The sequence below is a fragment of the Chelonia mydas genome, chromosome 1, assembly GCF_015237465.2.
Source record: "Chelonia mydas isolate rCheMyd1 chromosome 1, rCheMyd1.pri.v2, whole genome shotgun sequence".
In the NCBI taxonomy this organism is placed as follows: Eukaryota; Metazoa; Chordata; order Testudines; family Cheloniidae; genus Chelonia; species Chelonia mydas.
Genome location: NC_057849.1, coordinates 337989138 through 338004723, shown reverse-complemented (window position 1 = coordinate 338004723; position 15586 = coordinate 337989138). Strand labels below are relative to the sequence as shown.

The 15586-nt window shown below is 46.7% G+C and overlaps 2 long non-coding RNA genes across 5 annotated transcripts in view; one reads left to right on the top strand and one right to left on the bottom strand.

The window, feature by feature from the left end:
• LOC114018684 overlaps positions 1–15586 on the top strand; it is a 293307-nt gene that overhangs the window by 103214 nt on the left and 174507 nt on the right. The gene's annotated exons all lie outside the window — the stretch shown is intronic.
• LOC119565083 overlaps positions 8437–15586 on the bottom strand; it is a 32841-nt gene continuing 25691 nt past the window's right edge. Inside the window, exon 3 of the long non-coding RNA XR_006283245.1 lies at positions 8437–8970. This is a non-coding gene — a long non-coding RNA (uncharacterized LOC119565083). The remainder of the gene's footprint in view (positions 8971–15586) is intronic.

Genomic DNA, 15586 nt, shown 5'->3' with positions numbered 1-15586 from the left:
CACCCAGCCCCACTCCACTCCCAGCTCTACTCTGGCCTTGACCCCAGCCTTGGCTCCTGGTCGCCACTCTGTTCCCGTCCCCAGACCCGCCCCCAGCTGCGGCCCCAGCCTCAGCGCTCTTACCGTGTCTCTCCCACTCCAGAGCCATGGCCCCGCTCCTGGCGCCTGGCTCGGTGGGGGATGGGGGAGCACAGACGCGGGTAAGAGGGGCGCATGATGCTGAAAAGTTTGGGGATCAATGATCTAGACACCATCCCTGACAGGTGTTTGTCAAACCTGTTCTTAATCTCCAATGATGGGGATGCCACAATTTCCCTGGGAAGCCTATTCCAGAATTTAAATGCTCTTAGATCAGAAAGTTTTTTGAAATATCTAACCTAAGTATCTTTTGCTGCTGATTAAGCCCATTACGTCTTGTGCTACCTTCAGTGGACATGGAGAGCAGGTGATCTCGCTCCTCTTTATAACAGCCCTTGACATATTTGAAGACTGTTATTAGGTTGCCCTTCAAAACTAAAAATGCACAATTTTTTACCTTTTCCTCATAGGTCAGGTTTTCTAAACCTTTTGTCACTTTTGTTTTTCTCTTTTGGGGTTTCTCTCTGGTTTGTCCACATCTTTCCTAAAGTGTGGTGCCCTGAATTGGACACAGCTGTGTCCTCACCAGCAACAGGTAGAGTGGGACTACTACCTCCCTTGTCATACATACAACACTCCTGTTAATGACCCCAAAATGATATTAGCCTTTTTTGCCACTGCAACACATTCTTGACTCATATTCAATTTGTGATCCACTATAACCCGCAGATCCTTTTCATCAGTATGACCATCTAGCCACTTGTTCCCCATTTTGTAGTTGTGCATTTGATTTTTTTGCTTCCTAAGTGAAGTACGTTGCACTTGTCCTTACTGAATATCATCTTGTTGATTTCAGACCAGTTCTCTAATTTATCAAGATCATCTTGAATTCTAATCCTGCTCTCCAAAGTTTTTGCAAGTCCTCCCATCTTGGAGAATGTGAAGATTTTATAAGCATATTCTCCATGCAGTTATCCAACTAATTAATTAAAATATTTAATTGTACCAGACTCAAGACTGACCCCGTGGAACACCGCTAAGCATACCCTCCCAGTTTGATAGCAAACTATTGATAACAACTTTGAGTATGGTTTTTTAACCGGTTGTGCATGCACCCTATAGTAATTTAATTCAGACCACATTTCCCTAGTTTGCTTATGAGACTATCATGTCAAAAGCCATACTAAAAATCAAGATTTTTCACCTCTACCTCTTTCCCCCTGCCATCCATTATGCCAGTTACCCTGTCAGAAAAGGAAATTAGGTTGGTTTGGCATGATTTGTTCTTGACAAATCCATGCTGGCTATTCCTTATAACCCTATTGAACCCTGTGAAACTGGAGAAAAGCCAGTTGAGAGTCTTTGGGTTAAGTTAACAGAGCCAAGAGCAACAAGGGTGATGTCGTGGTGAGAGTCTGCTATAGTCCACCAGACCAGGAGGATGAGGTAGACAGACAACTTCGGACAACTAACAGAAGTTTCCAGATCACAGACCCTGGTTCTCATGGGGGACTTCAATCACCCTGACATCTGCTGGTAGAGCAATACAGCAGTGCACAGGCAATCCAGGAAGTTTTTGGGGAGTGTTGGGGACAACTTCCTGGTGCAAGTGCTGGAGGAACAAACTAGGGGTCATGCTCCTCTTACCTGCTGCTCACAAACAGGGAAGAATTGGTAGGGGAAATAGAAGTGGGTGGCAACCTGGGCAGCAGTGACCATGAGGTGGTCGAGTTCAGGATCCTGACAAAAGGAAGAAAGGAGAGCAGCAGAATACGGACCCTGGACTTCAGAAAAGCAGACTTTGACTCCCTCAGGGAACTGATGGGCAGGATCCCCTGGGAGGCTAATATGAGGGGGAAGGGAGTCCAGGAGAGCTGGCTATATTTTAAAGAAGCCTTATAGAGGGTGCAGGAAAAGACATCCCAATGTGCAGAAAGAATAGTAAATATGGCAGGCAACCAGCTTGGTTTAACAGAGAAATCTCTGGTGAGCTTAAACACAAAAAAGAAGCTTACAGGAAGTGGAAAGTTGTACAGATGACAAGGGAGGAGTATAAAAATATTGCTGGAACATGCAGAGGTGTAATCAGGAAGGCCAAAGTACAATTGGAGTTGCAGCTAGCAGGGGATGTGAAGGGTAACAAGAAGGATTTCTATAGGTATGTTAGCAACGAGAAGAAGGTCAGGGAAAGTGTGGGCCCCTTACTGAATGGGGGAGGCAACCTAGTGACAGATGAGGTGGAAAAAGCTGAAGTACTCAATGCTTTTTTGCCTTGGTCTTCACAGACAAGGTCAGCTCCCAGACTGGTGCACTGGGCAGCACAGTATGGGGAGGAGGTGAGCAGCCCTCAGTGATGAAAAAACAGGTTAAGGACTATTTAGGAAAGCTGGACATGCACAAGTCCATGGGACTGGATGCAGTGCATCTGAGGGTGCTGAGGGAGTTGGCTGATGTGATTGCAAAGCCATTGGCCATTATTTCTGAAAACTCGTGGAAATCGGGGGAGGTCCCGGACAACTGGAAAAAGGCACATATAGGGCCCATCTTTTAAAAATGGAACAAGGAGAATCCAGGGAACTACAGACTGGTCAGCCTCACCTCAGTCCCTGGAAAAATCGTAGAGCAGGTCGTCAAGAAATCCATTTTGAAGCACTTGGAGGAGAGGAAGGTGATCAGGAACAGTCAACATGGGCAAGTCATGCCTGACCAACCTGATTGCCTTCTATGGTGAGATAACTGGCTCTGTGGATATGGGGAAAGCATATGGATATGGGGTGTGATAACCTTGACTTTAGCAAAGCTTTTGACACTGTCTCCCACAGTATTCTTGCCAACAAGTTTAAAAAAGTATGGACTGGATGAATGGACTATAAGATGGACAGAAAGTTGGCTTGATCGTCGGGCGCAGTGGGTTGTGGTCAATGGCTTGATGTCTAGTTGGCAGCTGGTATCAAGCAGAGTGCCCCAGGGGTTGGTCCTGGGGCCAGTTTTGTTCAACATCTTCATTAATGACCTGGATGATGGGATGGATTGCACCCTCAGCAAGTTCACGGATGACACTAAGATGGGGGGAGAGTTAGATATGCTGGAGGTTAGGGATAAGGTCCAGAGGGACCTAGACAAATTGGAGGATTGGGCCAAAAGAAATCTGATGAGGTTCAACAAGGACAATTGCAGAGTCCTTCACTTAGGATGGAAGAATCCCATACACTGCTACAGGCTAGGGACCGACTGGCTAAGCGGCAGTTCTGCAGAAAAGGACCTGGGATTTTCAGTGGACGAGAAGCTGGATATGAGTCAACCGTGTGCCCTTGTTGCCAAGAAGGCTAACGGCATATTGTAGGAGCATTAGTAGGAGCATTACTAGCAGATGGAGGGAAGTGATTATTTCCCTCTGTTCGGGACTGGGGAGGCCACATCTGGAGTATTGCATCCAGTTTTGGGCCCCCCACTACAGAAAGGATGTGGACAAATTGGAAAGAGTCCAGCGGAGGGCAACAAAAATGATTAGGAGGCTGGAGCACATGACTTAGGAGGAGAGGCTGAGGGAACTGGGGTTATTTAGTCTACAGAAGAGAAAAGTGAGGCGGGGATTTGATAGCAGCCTTCAGTTACCTGAAGGGGGGTTCCAAAGCGGGTGGAGCTAGGCTGTTCTCAGTGGTGGCAGATGACAGAACAAGAAGCAATGGTCTCAAGTTGCAGTGGAGGAGATTTAGATTGGATACTAGGAAAAACTATTTCACTAGGAGGGTGGTGAAGCGCTGGAATGGGTTACATAGGGAGGTGTTGGAATCTCCATCCTTAGAGGTTTTTAATGCCCAGCTTGATAAAGCCCTGGCTGGGATGATTTAGTGGGGTTGGTCCTGCTTTGAGCAGGAAGTTGGACTAGATGTTCTCCTGAGGTCTTTGCCAACCCTAATCTTCTATGATTCTATTATTTTATTATCCTCTTACCAGTTGATTGCTTAATAATTTGTTCCAGTATCATTCCAGGTATCAACATTAGGCTGACGGGTCTATAATTCCCTAGGTCCCCTTTTTAAACATACAAACTACATTTGGCCTTCTCTAGTCCTCTGGGACGTCACCCATCCTCCATGAGTTCTGAAAGATAATTGCTAATGGTTCTGAGATTGTTTCTGCTAGTTCTTCTTCGAGTGATTGCATGTGTGCATTCCACTCTAGGTATGTATGTCACAGGTGCGTGTGCACTCTAGGTGTGCGCGCAGAATCACCAGAAATTTTTCCCTCAGTGGTGCCTGTTGGGGTGGGTCAAGTGTCTTCTGCTGCCACGCACTATTAGCAGCAGTCTAAAGCACCCAAGCAAGCTCATGCACCCTCAGTTCCTTCTTATCACCTGTGGCGGTCTCTGAAACTGCTCTCCTTGCATTCACAGTTCTCTCAGTGGACTTTCCTTGTTATTGTACTTGGTTAGTTAGTTTTAGTTACTTTTACTTGTGCCGAGGGATGCCTTGGTCACTGGGCTTTAAGCCCTGCGCCTTCTGCAACAAGGCTATGCCCCTGAGCAACCTGCACTCAAGCTGCTTGAAGTGCCTGGGAGAAGCGTATATTGGGGACCATTGCCAGATCTGCAAGGACTTTAAGCCTTGCACAAAGAAGTTTTGAGAGGCCAGACTGAGGATCCTGCTCATGGAAGTGGCACTGAGACCTCCATCTGAGCCAGGCCGGTCAGACTCGGCACCAAGTGCCTCCGCATCGGTAAGGAGTGCTCCTCCTGTCAAAGTGGAGTCCCAGCACCAATCTCCATTCCCAGTGCCTAGAAAAAGGTATTAAGAAACAGCCTGCCAAATGGGGGCAATCCCCAGTGCTGAAGACTGCCAAGCATAGGGAGTTGAGTACAATTTAAGCCAAAGCATTCCTTTGTCTTGGTACTGCAGAAGTCGGCACTGTTTATACTGGCACGTAAGCAGGTACTGTCAAGTCTGGTTCCAGAAGAGTCTTCTATATTGGTGGCACCGCGTGGAACCGGTACTGTCTTGTACCAGCCACACCGGAGGCGTTTGCTGCTACCAGGGACCTTCTCTCGCTGTTGATACCAGTATAGCCGACAGCACAAGTGTCAGCGTTATCGGGGCCGGTGGACAGGAGTGAATCTGCTGCATTGTGTCAATGTTCGATATTGCGCCCTTTCGTACCATTAAAAAGGAAACCAGCTATGCTTGTCACCATAGCACCGGAGGACCAGGACCCCATAGTGCTAGGTGCTGTACAAACGCAGAATAAAAAGATGGTTTCTGCCCCCAAAAGCCTACAATCTAAATCATTTAACCATCTATTTTAGATACCTATATGGCTCCCATTACATTGATGCGAGTACCTCTCAACCACCGCAGTAAAGTAGGAAATAATTGCTTCTTTGTTAACGTAGTTCACTATAATTATAGGGATTGAAATACAGTGGGTGAAGCTTAATTTGAATAAGTTTATACAGGTTGAATTCAGAATAGCTCCATAGATGCCAATGGGGTTTCTCTGGATTTACACTAGTGTTATTGAGGGCAGAATTTGGCACACTGAAATGGAGGTTTGTGGTGTCTATTTTTTTAAAAAAGAAAAGGAGGACTTGTGGCACCTTAGAGACTAACCAATTTATTTGCGCATAAGCTTTCGTGAGCTACAGCTCACTTCATGTAGCTCATGAAAGCTTCTGCTCAAATAAATTGGTTAGTCTCTAAGGTGCCACAAGTCCTCCTGTTCTTTGTGCGGATACAGACGAACACGGCTGCTACTCTGAAACCTGTTTTTTTAAGTATTAATCTTTTGGGATGTTTTCAGCAGGAGAGAGTTAGGTTGTGCCTGGGTCATATCTGCCAACATCCATATACCCTCCGCTCTCTACTTATCTACTTTTTTTTTCAGCGTTGTTGTAGTTGTGTCGGTCCCAGTATATTAAAGAGACAATGTTACCCACTAACTATCCCCCCCCACCTGTCCCCCTTCCTTTTCTCCTGTGACAGGGTCAGGCCAGATGGCTACAGGAGAGTGATAGAAGGCAGATATATTAGCCCCAGGTTAAGTTAGGTCCCTTTTCCCTGGGTAAGGTAACAGGGGAGGTTCCAGAACAATCAGGAACCTTCCGGAGACAGTTAAGACTGACAGGCTGATTAGAACACCTGCAGCCAATCAAGAAGCTGCTAGAATCAATTAAGGCAGGCTAATCAGGGCACCTGGGTTTTAAAAAGGAGCTCACTTCAGTTTGTGGCGTGTGTGCGAGGAGCTGGGAGCAAGAGGCACTAGGAGCTGAGAGTGAGAACGTGGACTGTTGGAGGACTGAGGTGGACAAGCATTATCAGACACCAGGAGGAAGGTCCTATGGTGAGGATAAAGAAAGCGTTGGGAGGAGGCCATGGGGAAGTAGCCCAAGGAGTTGTAGCTGTCGCACAGCTGTTCCAGGAGGCACTCTAGACAGCTGCATTCCACAGGGCCCTGGGCTGGAACCCAGAGTAGAAGGCAGGCCCGGGTTCCCCCCAAATCCTCCCAACTCCTGGTCAGACACAGGAGGAGTCGACCTGGACTATGAATTCAGAAAAACGGCCAAGCTGAGGGCTGCCGTGAAGCTCCAAGACGAGCAAATCCGCCAATAAGCACAAGACCCACCAAGGTACAGCAGGAACTTTGTCACACTCCATAAGACTGGAGGAGTGTTAACAGTCACTTCACCTTGAATGGTCCCTTGAATTATTTGTTAACTACTTACGCTAAAAAATCTGTTGCACCTTTTATTTAGCTGTGACTCTCTGGGGCCTAGGGGCTTGTCTACACTGCAAAATTAAGTCAATTTAAGTTACGTTGACGTACAGCCACCGCTATAATTAAACTACTGTTGCACATCCGCACTGTGCTCTTTGTGTCCCACTTTGCAACTCGCCACCATCTAGGGCAGAGTGTTTTGGGAAGGGTTTGCAATGCCGCATGGGGGCAGGTTCAGCGTCCCGTGAGGCAGTTTTCTCCATCCCATCATTCCATGGGCATCATAATAGGTTTCATGCCACTTTTCAAAAGCCCCCATACCCTACGCACCCACCATTTCTGTCAGAAAGCATGGATCTGCACTGCTCTTCAGTATTGTGCTGAGCATGATGAACACAAAGCGCCTGATCCTGCAGTATTTCCTCAGCTGTGAGTCTGATGACGATGCCTTGAAGTCTGCACTGCTGTGTGTCATGGAAAGAAACAATTGAATATTCACGGAGCAGCTGCACATGGTGAACCGCCAGTTCTGACTGTGGGATCACATTGTTATGCAGGTATGGGGGTGACAAGCTGTGGCTGCAGAACTTACGGATGTGCAAGGCCACCTTCTCGGAGCTGTGTGTGGAGCTTGCACCGGACTCTTCAGAGCTGAGCTCATGGTGGAGAAGTGAGTGGCAATCGCTGTGTGGAAGCTGGGGATTGCTATTATGCAAGTATGCAGGGCCATTAATCACGTCCTGCTACAAAGGGCTGTGACTCTGGGCAGTGTTCAGGAAATAGTGGATGATTTTGCAGCAATGTGGTTCCAGAACTGCCATGGGGTGATAGATGGCACACACATCCCTATTTTAATACCAGACCACCTTGTGTTTGAAGTACATCAACAGAAAAGGCTACTTTTCTATGTTCTAGCAAGCGCTGGTGGATCATCGGGGTCATTTCACCAACATCAGCGCCAACTGGTCAGGGAAGGCACACACATCTTTAGGAACACAGGCCTGTACAGAAAATTGCAAGCAGGGACTTTCTTTCCATGCCAGGGGATTACCATTGGGGATGTGGAAATGCCAGTAGTGATCCTGGAAGATCCAGCCTACCCCTTACTCCTGTGGCTCATGAAGTCATACACCGGCCACCTTGATGGTATCAAGGAGCACTTCGTCAGCAGGCGAAGAACGACTGTTGAATGTGCCTTCAGCCGTTTGAAGGGCTGCTGGTGACAATATACCCATGGTCATAGCTGCCTGTGCACTTCATAATATTTGTGAAGCAAAGGGGGAGAAGTTTCCGCTGGGGTGGCACGCGGAGGTGGAATGACTGTCTGCTGATTTTGAGCAGCCAACTACCAGGGCTATGAGAAAAGCTCAGTGGTGAGTTATTTAGCTCAGGGCGGCTTTGAAGGAGCATTTTAACAATGAGCCACAGGAACCATGTGTTTCTGTAGTGTGCTGAGCCTGGCATTGGGGGTTTTTGAACTGTGCTATGAACCTTGTAATGATTGCTATGTGTATGCTACTATAATAATGCAAATGCATCTGTTGCTATTGTCTGTGAATGTTAACAGCAGCCACCATACCTTGAAGACTAATAAAGATATATTCTGTTTCCATAAGTAGATTTTTATTGTACACCCATGCAAACATACCTATGTAATCTTGAAGTAAATTTCATACATACAGGGGAAAGTATCTTTAAAGGGGAAGGAACAAGGAATCACAAGCACATACACCCATGAGGCTCTCACAGCTGGGTGTATGTGTGACTGTCATTGTGTGTCATCTCCCAGGGGATGGAGTGCCTGGGGTACTGCTGCGTCCCCGGAAGATACATGGAATGTGTTGTGGGGGGAGTGTAGGGAAGTCCTGGAATGCAGTTCTCTATGGGCTGCAGGGGGAGGCAAGCACAGATGTGTTCAACCTGAAGTTCAGTCAGAGACCGTAGCATGTTTGTTTGCTTACTGAGAAGAGCTATCATCTCTTGCTGCCCATTTTTCCTGTCCCCTTCTGCATTTTGGCATTGATTGCCATGCTTCACGCCCTCTGCTCACAATCCAAAGCACCAGAGGCTTTCAGGACATCCTGGAACATGTCTTCCCTTGTCCTCTTCTTTCTCCTTTTTGTCTGGTGAGTTGCTGCACTGGTGTGGATGGAGAGACCCTCAAGACCATGTTTGCAGCTGCTAAAGAAACAATGGACAGAGATATTATTGTTAGTGCATTCAGTCCCCTTAACCCACACAAGTTACAAGCACAACATTCTCACTTGCTGTTGGGACTCTAAGAGCATGGGGGCAGCCCCAGCTTCGGTGAGCATGGCCCAGGAGGGGGCAAGTTGGGACAATAAGGGGGAAGGATAGTACTGGGTATCAATACAAGAGGATAAGGCTATCCATACTGGCACCGTTTCCCACAGGCAGAGAGTATCGTAGCTGATATCTCACTCTTGAGAGTAACTGAGGCTGAAAGGAAACCGCTCCTGCATGCATCTGACTGCAGACCGGGTCCGTATGCTGCTAGCCTGTGTGCAGCAATGGTGCCTGCTGAACTAATTGGCGAGTGGTGTGGCAAAGTGTCCTATATGGGGGAAGAAACAAATCAGCCCTCCCCAAGAAACCTTCAGGAGAAGATTGCAGACCGCCTCCTGGAAAGTTTCTTAAAGATCTCCATGGAGGATTCATGGGACGTCCTAGTGCACATAAACAAACTGTTCCCCAGGGCCCCTCTGGCTGGGTGTACAGGGGGAATGAGAAGCAGATTGCAGCTATACCTCTATTGGTTATTTCACTACCTCTTCTACCCTGCAATACCGAAGCAAACCAACTCCCCACAGACTGTACTCCTAACTGTGCGCAGGAGTCAAAAGCAGATCCTGGCTTGCTACCCCATTGGATCCCGTGTCCCACATACTCCTACTCTTCTTTGTCCAACACCTTGTTCTCAGGGTTCACTGCAATGGGATGTGACTCTTGCTCCCCCAAAGTATCCCCACCGGGTGCTTGGCGGTGAAGGTGGGGTCGCTGCCAAGGGTGGCATGCAGCTCCTTGAAAAAGCGGCATGTCTGTGTCTCTGCACCACAGAGACTATTTGCCCCCCTTGCCTTCTGGTATGCCTGTTGGAGCTGCTTGATTTTCACGTAGCAGTGCTGCACGTCCCTGTGGTACCCCTTCTCCTCCACGCCCCAAGCGATCTGACCATAGATGTCGAAGTTCCTACAGCTGCGTTGGAACTGTGCCTGAATAGCTCCCTCTCCCCACAGACCCAGGAGATCTCCCCCGCCCTCCCCCCCGGTGTACTCAAGGCAGGAGCGCATTTGCTGTGTGGAGCCAGCCTGGTCAGCTGGGCAGTTGCCATGTTAGCTCTCCACACCAAGCAAACAGGAAGAGCAATTTAAACAATTTAAACAATTCCTGGTGGTTTAAAAGGGGAGGGGCATGTACCTGTTTGCAGAGTTCAAAATGGTGACCAGAGAGGTCACGGTGGGGCATACTGGGAGACCCCCTGGAGGGCACTTAGAATTATGTAAGGAACTGTCAGGGTTCCTTCCCCACTCTGAACTCTGGGGTACAGATGTGGGGACCCGCATGAAAGACCCCCTAAGCTTATTTCTACCAGCTTAGATTAAAACTTTCCCAAGACACAAAATTTCCCGTATCTGGGATTCAGTATGCTGCCGCCACCACCAAGCGATTTAACAAGGAATCAGGGAAGAGACCACTTGGAGACATCTTCCCCCCCAAAATATCCCCCCAAGCCTTACACCCCCTTTACTGGGAAGGCTTGAGAATAAACAAGATGAGCACAGACCAGCCTTGGGTTTTTAGGACACTAAAACCCCCAATCAGATTCTCAAAAAACTGAACTTTATTAGAAGAACAAAAAAAGATAAAAGAAATACTCTGTAAGATTAGAATGGAAGATAATCTCACAGGCAGTCAGATTCAAACATAAAGAATCCCTCTAGGCAAAACCTTAAGTTACAAAAAGACACAAAAGCAGGGATACACATTCCCTCCAGCACAGCAAATTTCACAAGCCAAAACCAATCAGCTAGAAACGCATTTTCTAGCTAGATTACTTACTAACTCAATAGGAGTTGGATTGCTTGCTTTCTTGATCTGTCCCTGGCAGAGGCATCACACGGACAGACAAAACCTCCCCCCCCCCCAGATTTGAAAGTATCTTGTGCCCTTATTGGTCATTTTGGTCAGGTGCCAGCCAGGTTACTTGAGCTTCTTAACCCTTTACAGGTAAGAGGATTTTGCCTCTGGCCAGGAGGGATTTTATAGCACTGTATACAGAAAGGTGGTTACCCTTCCCTTTATATTTATGACAGGAACACATTGGCTACAGTGACGCTGCGTCACCCTAACTGTGTCCACCTAAGCGTTATGCCTCTCACCGAGGTGGATTTATTAGGTCGGCATAATGGGTGAGTTAAAGTGGTGGGAGGAACAGTGTAGTATAGACACCTTCATAGTTAGGTCGGCATAAGCTGCCTTACACTGACCTAACTCTGTAGCGTAGACCAAGCCTAGGTCTACACTACAGACCTATATCTGTATAACTACGTCGCTTGGGGTGTGAAAAATCAACTTAACCCCTCCATATAGACAGTGCTGTGTTGAGGGAGAGCTTCTCCCGTTGACAAAGCCATCACCTCTCGGGGAGGTGGATTAACTACGCCAACAGGAGAAGCTCTCCCATCAGCACAGGAGCGTCTTTACTTAAGCACCACAGCGGCACAACTGCATCAGTGCACTGCATTTTAAGTGTAGACCTGCCCTAAGTTTCCCAGAGCTGAAGAAGAGCTCTGTGTAAGCTCAAAAGCTTGTCTTTCTCACCAACAGAAGTTAGTCTAATAAAAGATATTACCTCACCTACCTTGTCTCTACTTTTTCTTGTCTTTTCTGTCAGTTTGTTTTCTGTCAGCTCACCAAAATGATTTCTGTTGATGCCTTAAACAAGCAACTGTAATAGACTGGGGCAAATTTTAAATGCTGAGGCTGTGCCCTGGTAGCACTTCAAAAGGTGTATCTGAAACTGTGGCAGGAAATTTTGAGGTGCAAAGCCTGAAATCATAAGGTTTGTGTATGCCAGGAAATAAGAAACAGCCTAAATATTGTGGATAATATCTGTCTGAGTCAGTGTTTCCAGTCAGCGACAGATGGTAATGTAGGAAGACAACATGCCCTAAAATGTACTGCTTTAAGAACAGGCACTTTCACATAAGAAAAAGATTGTTATTTGGTTTGGGGCAGGATATGGGGCCAGAATAGAAGCATTTTGGAAGGTTAGGGCCAAAGCATGGAGGATACTGCTCAGTTACATTAGTAGTCCTTTACCAGAAGAACAACATTAAAGAAAGTTTAGACTTAATAGGACAAATGGCTTTCACTTACTCTAAAAAGCTTTCATTTTTTCCTAAGTAAATAACCCCTAAAAAGTCTCCTCAGAAATAAGAAAATATGCTTTTAGCAAAGCGGATGATGCAATGGTATGAAGTGCAGGTTTTTTTCAAGCAACCGTACATCTGTGCTAATATATCTGTTACATTACCAATGCTTTAGTCCTGCTGTGGATGTAGTTATGTTGAAATAATATCTGCAGTAGTAAGGAAATTACTTTCCTCTCCTCATGCTGCTTTGTTAGCACCAGATACAGTACTTGGGCATTGAAAGGCTCGACTTTCAATTAATGGACACCTGAGTTCACCCGCTCCCACCCCATCGTAAATTTCTGTATACTGTCTGATCAACACACACAGACACACACACACCCCTTTGTGTCTCTCTTGCTCAGGATTGGTGGAATCCCTAGATTTCCTAGGACCATTTAATCCCTTTGGATGGACATGTGTACAGAGGTCATGTGGTCAGTTAGTTTAAGGATAGAACGGGAAGTTTCTCGGTGCCAATCTCAGCTCAGTTGGCTCTTCAGTGTGACCTTGGGAAAGCCACTTTAAAACTCTTTGTGCCTCAAATTTCCCGTCTGTAAAATTATGATAATAGTTTGTCTTCACAGGGTCATCATGTGAATTTACTGTGTTTGTGCTTTGATGGTACCGAATCACTATATGGCTTTGAAAAAAAGAAAAGGAGGACTTGTGGCACCTTAGAGACTAACAAATTTATTTATTTGAGCATAAGCTTTCGTGAGCTACAGCTCACTTCATCGGATGTATTCAGTGTATTCATGCCTAAGTCAGTTGTATCCAGTTTGCAAATTAATTCCAATTCAGCAGTCTCTCGTTGGAGTCTGTTTTTGAAGTTTTTTTGTTGAAGAATTGCCACTTTTAGGTCTGTAATCAAGTGACCAAAGAGATTGAAGCGTTCTCCAACTGGTTTTTGAATGTTATAATTCTTGATGCTGATTTGTGTCCATTTATTCTTTTACGTAGAGACCGTCCAGCTTGGCCAATGCACATGGCAGAGGGGCATTGCTGGCACACAGCATACATCACACTGGTAGATGTGCTGGTGAACGAGCCTCCAACAGCGTGGCTGATGTGATTAGGCCCTATGATGGTGTCCCCTGAATAGATATGTGGACACAGTTGGCAACGGGCTTTGTTCCAAGGATAGGTTCCTGGGCTAGTGGTTCTGTTGTGTGGTGTGTGGTTGCCGGTGAGTATTTGCTTCAGGCTGGGGGGCTGTCTGTAAGCAAGGACTGGCCTGTCTCTCAAGATCTGTGAGAATGATGGGTCATCCTTCAGGTTAGGTTGTAGATCCTTGATGATGCGTTGGAGGGGTTTTAGTTGGGGGCTGAAGGTGATGGCTAGTGGCGTTCTGTTATTTTCTTTGTTGGGTCTGTCCTGTAGTAGGTAACTTCTGGGTACTCTTCTGGCTCTGATAGTTTGTTTCTTCACTTCAGCAGGTGGGTATTGTAGTTGTAAGAATGCTTGATAGAGATCTTGTAGGTGTTTGTCTCTGTCTGAGGGATTGGAGCAAATGTGGTTGTATCGTAGAGCTTGGCTGTAGACAGTGGATCGTGTGGTGTGGTCTGGATGAAAGCTGGAGGCATGTAGGTAGGCATAGCGGTCAGTAGGTTTCCGGTATAGGTGGTGTTTATGTGACCATTGCTTATTAGCACCGTAGTGTCCAGGAAGTGGATCTCTTGTGTGGACTGGTCCAGGCTGAGGTTGATGGTGGGATGGAAATTGTTGAAATCATGGTGGAATTCCTCAAGGGCTTCTTTTCCATGGATCCAGATGATGAAGATGTCATCAATGTAGCGCAAGTAGAGTAGGGGCATTAGGGGACATGAGGAAGCGTTGTTCTAAGTCAGCCATAAAAATGTTGACATACTGTGGGGCCATGCAGGTACCCATAGCAGTGCCGCTGATTTGAAGGTATACATTGTCCTCAAATGTGAAGTAGTTATGGCTGAGGATAAAATCACAAAGTTCAGCCACCAGGTTTGCCGTGACATTATCGAGGATAGTGTTCCTGACGGCTTGTAGTCCATCTTTGTGTGGATTGTTGGTGCAGAGGGCTTCTACATCCATAGTGGCTAGGATGGTGTTTTCAGGAAGATCAGTGATGGATTGTAGTTTCCTCAGGAAGTCAGTAGTGTCTTGAAGATAGCTGGGAAAAGAAGCCCTTGAGGAAAGTGGCAATTCTTCAACAAAAAAACTTTAAAAATAGACTCCAATGAGAGACTGCTGAATTGGAATTAATTTGCAAACTGGATACAATTGACTTAGGCTTGAATAAAGACTGGGAGTGGATGGGTCATTACACAAAGTAAAACTATTTCCCCATGTTTATTTCCCCGCTCCCCCCCCCCCCCCCCCGGCTGTTCCTCAGACGTTCTTGTCAACTGCTGGAAATGGCCCACCTTGATTATCGCTACAAAAGTTTCCCCCCCACACTGCTCTCCTGCTGGTAATAGCTCACCTTATCTGATCATTCTCGTTACAGGTTTCAGAGTAACAGCCGTGTTAGTCTGTATCCGCAAAAAGAAAAGGAGTACTTGTGGCACCTTAGAGATTAACCAATTTATTTGAGCATAAGCTTTTGTGAGCTACAGCTCACTTCATCGGATGCATAATGTGGAAACTGCAGAAGACATACACACAGAGACCATGAAACAATACCTCCTCCCACCCCACTCTCCTGCTGGTAATAGCTTATCTAAAGTGATCACTGTCCTTACAATGTGTATGATAATCAAGTTGGGCCATTTCCAGCACAAATCCAGGTTTTCTCACCCTCCGCTCCCCCACCCCCACAAACTCACTCTCCTGCTGGTAATAGCCCATCCAAAGTGACCACTCTCTTTACAATGTGTATGATAATCAAGGTGGGCCATTTCCAGCACAAATCCAGGTTTTCTCACACCCCCCTCCCACCTTTTCCAAAAACCACACACACAAACTCACTCTCCTGTTGGTAATAGCTTATCCAAAGTGACCACTCTCCTTAAAATGTGTATGAAAATCAAGGTGGGCCATTTCCAGCACAAATCCAGGTTTTCTCACCCCCCCCCCCAAAACACACACACACAAACTCACTCTCCTGCTGGTAATAGCTCATCCAAAGTGACCACTCTCCCTACAATCAAGGTGGGCCATTTCCAGCACAAATCCAGGTTTTCTCACCCCCCCCCACCACACAAACTCACTCTCCTGCTGGTAATAGCTCATCCAAACTGACCACTCTCCTTACAATGTGTATGATAATCAAGGTGGGCCATTTCCAGCATAAATCCAAGTTTAACCAGAACGTCTGGGGGGTGGGGGTAGGAAAAAACAAGGGGAAATAGGCTACCTTGCATAATGACTTAGCCACTCCCAGT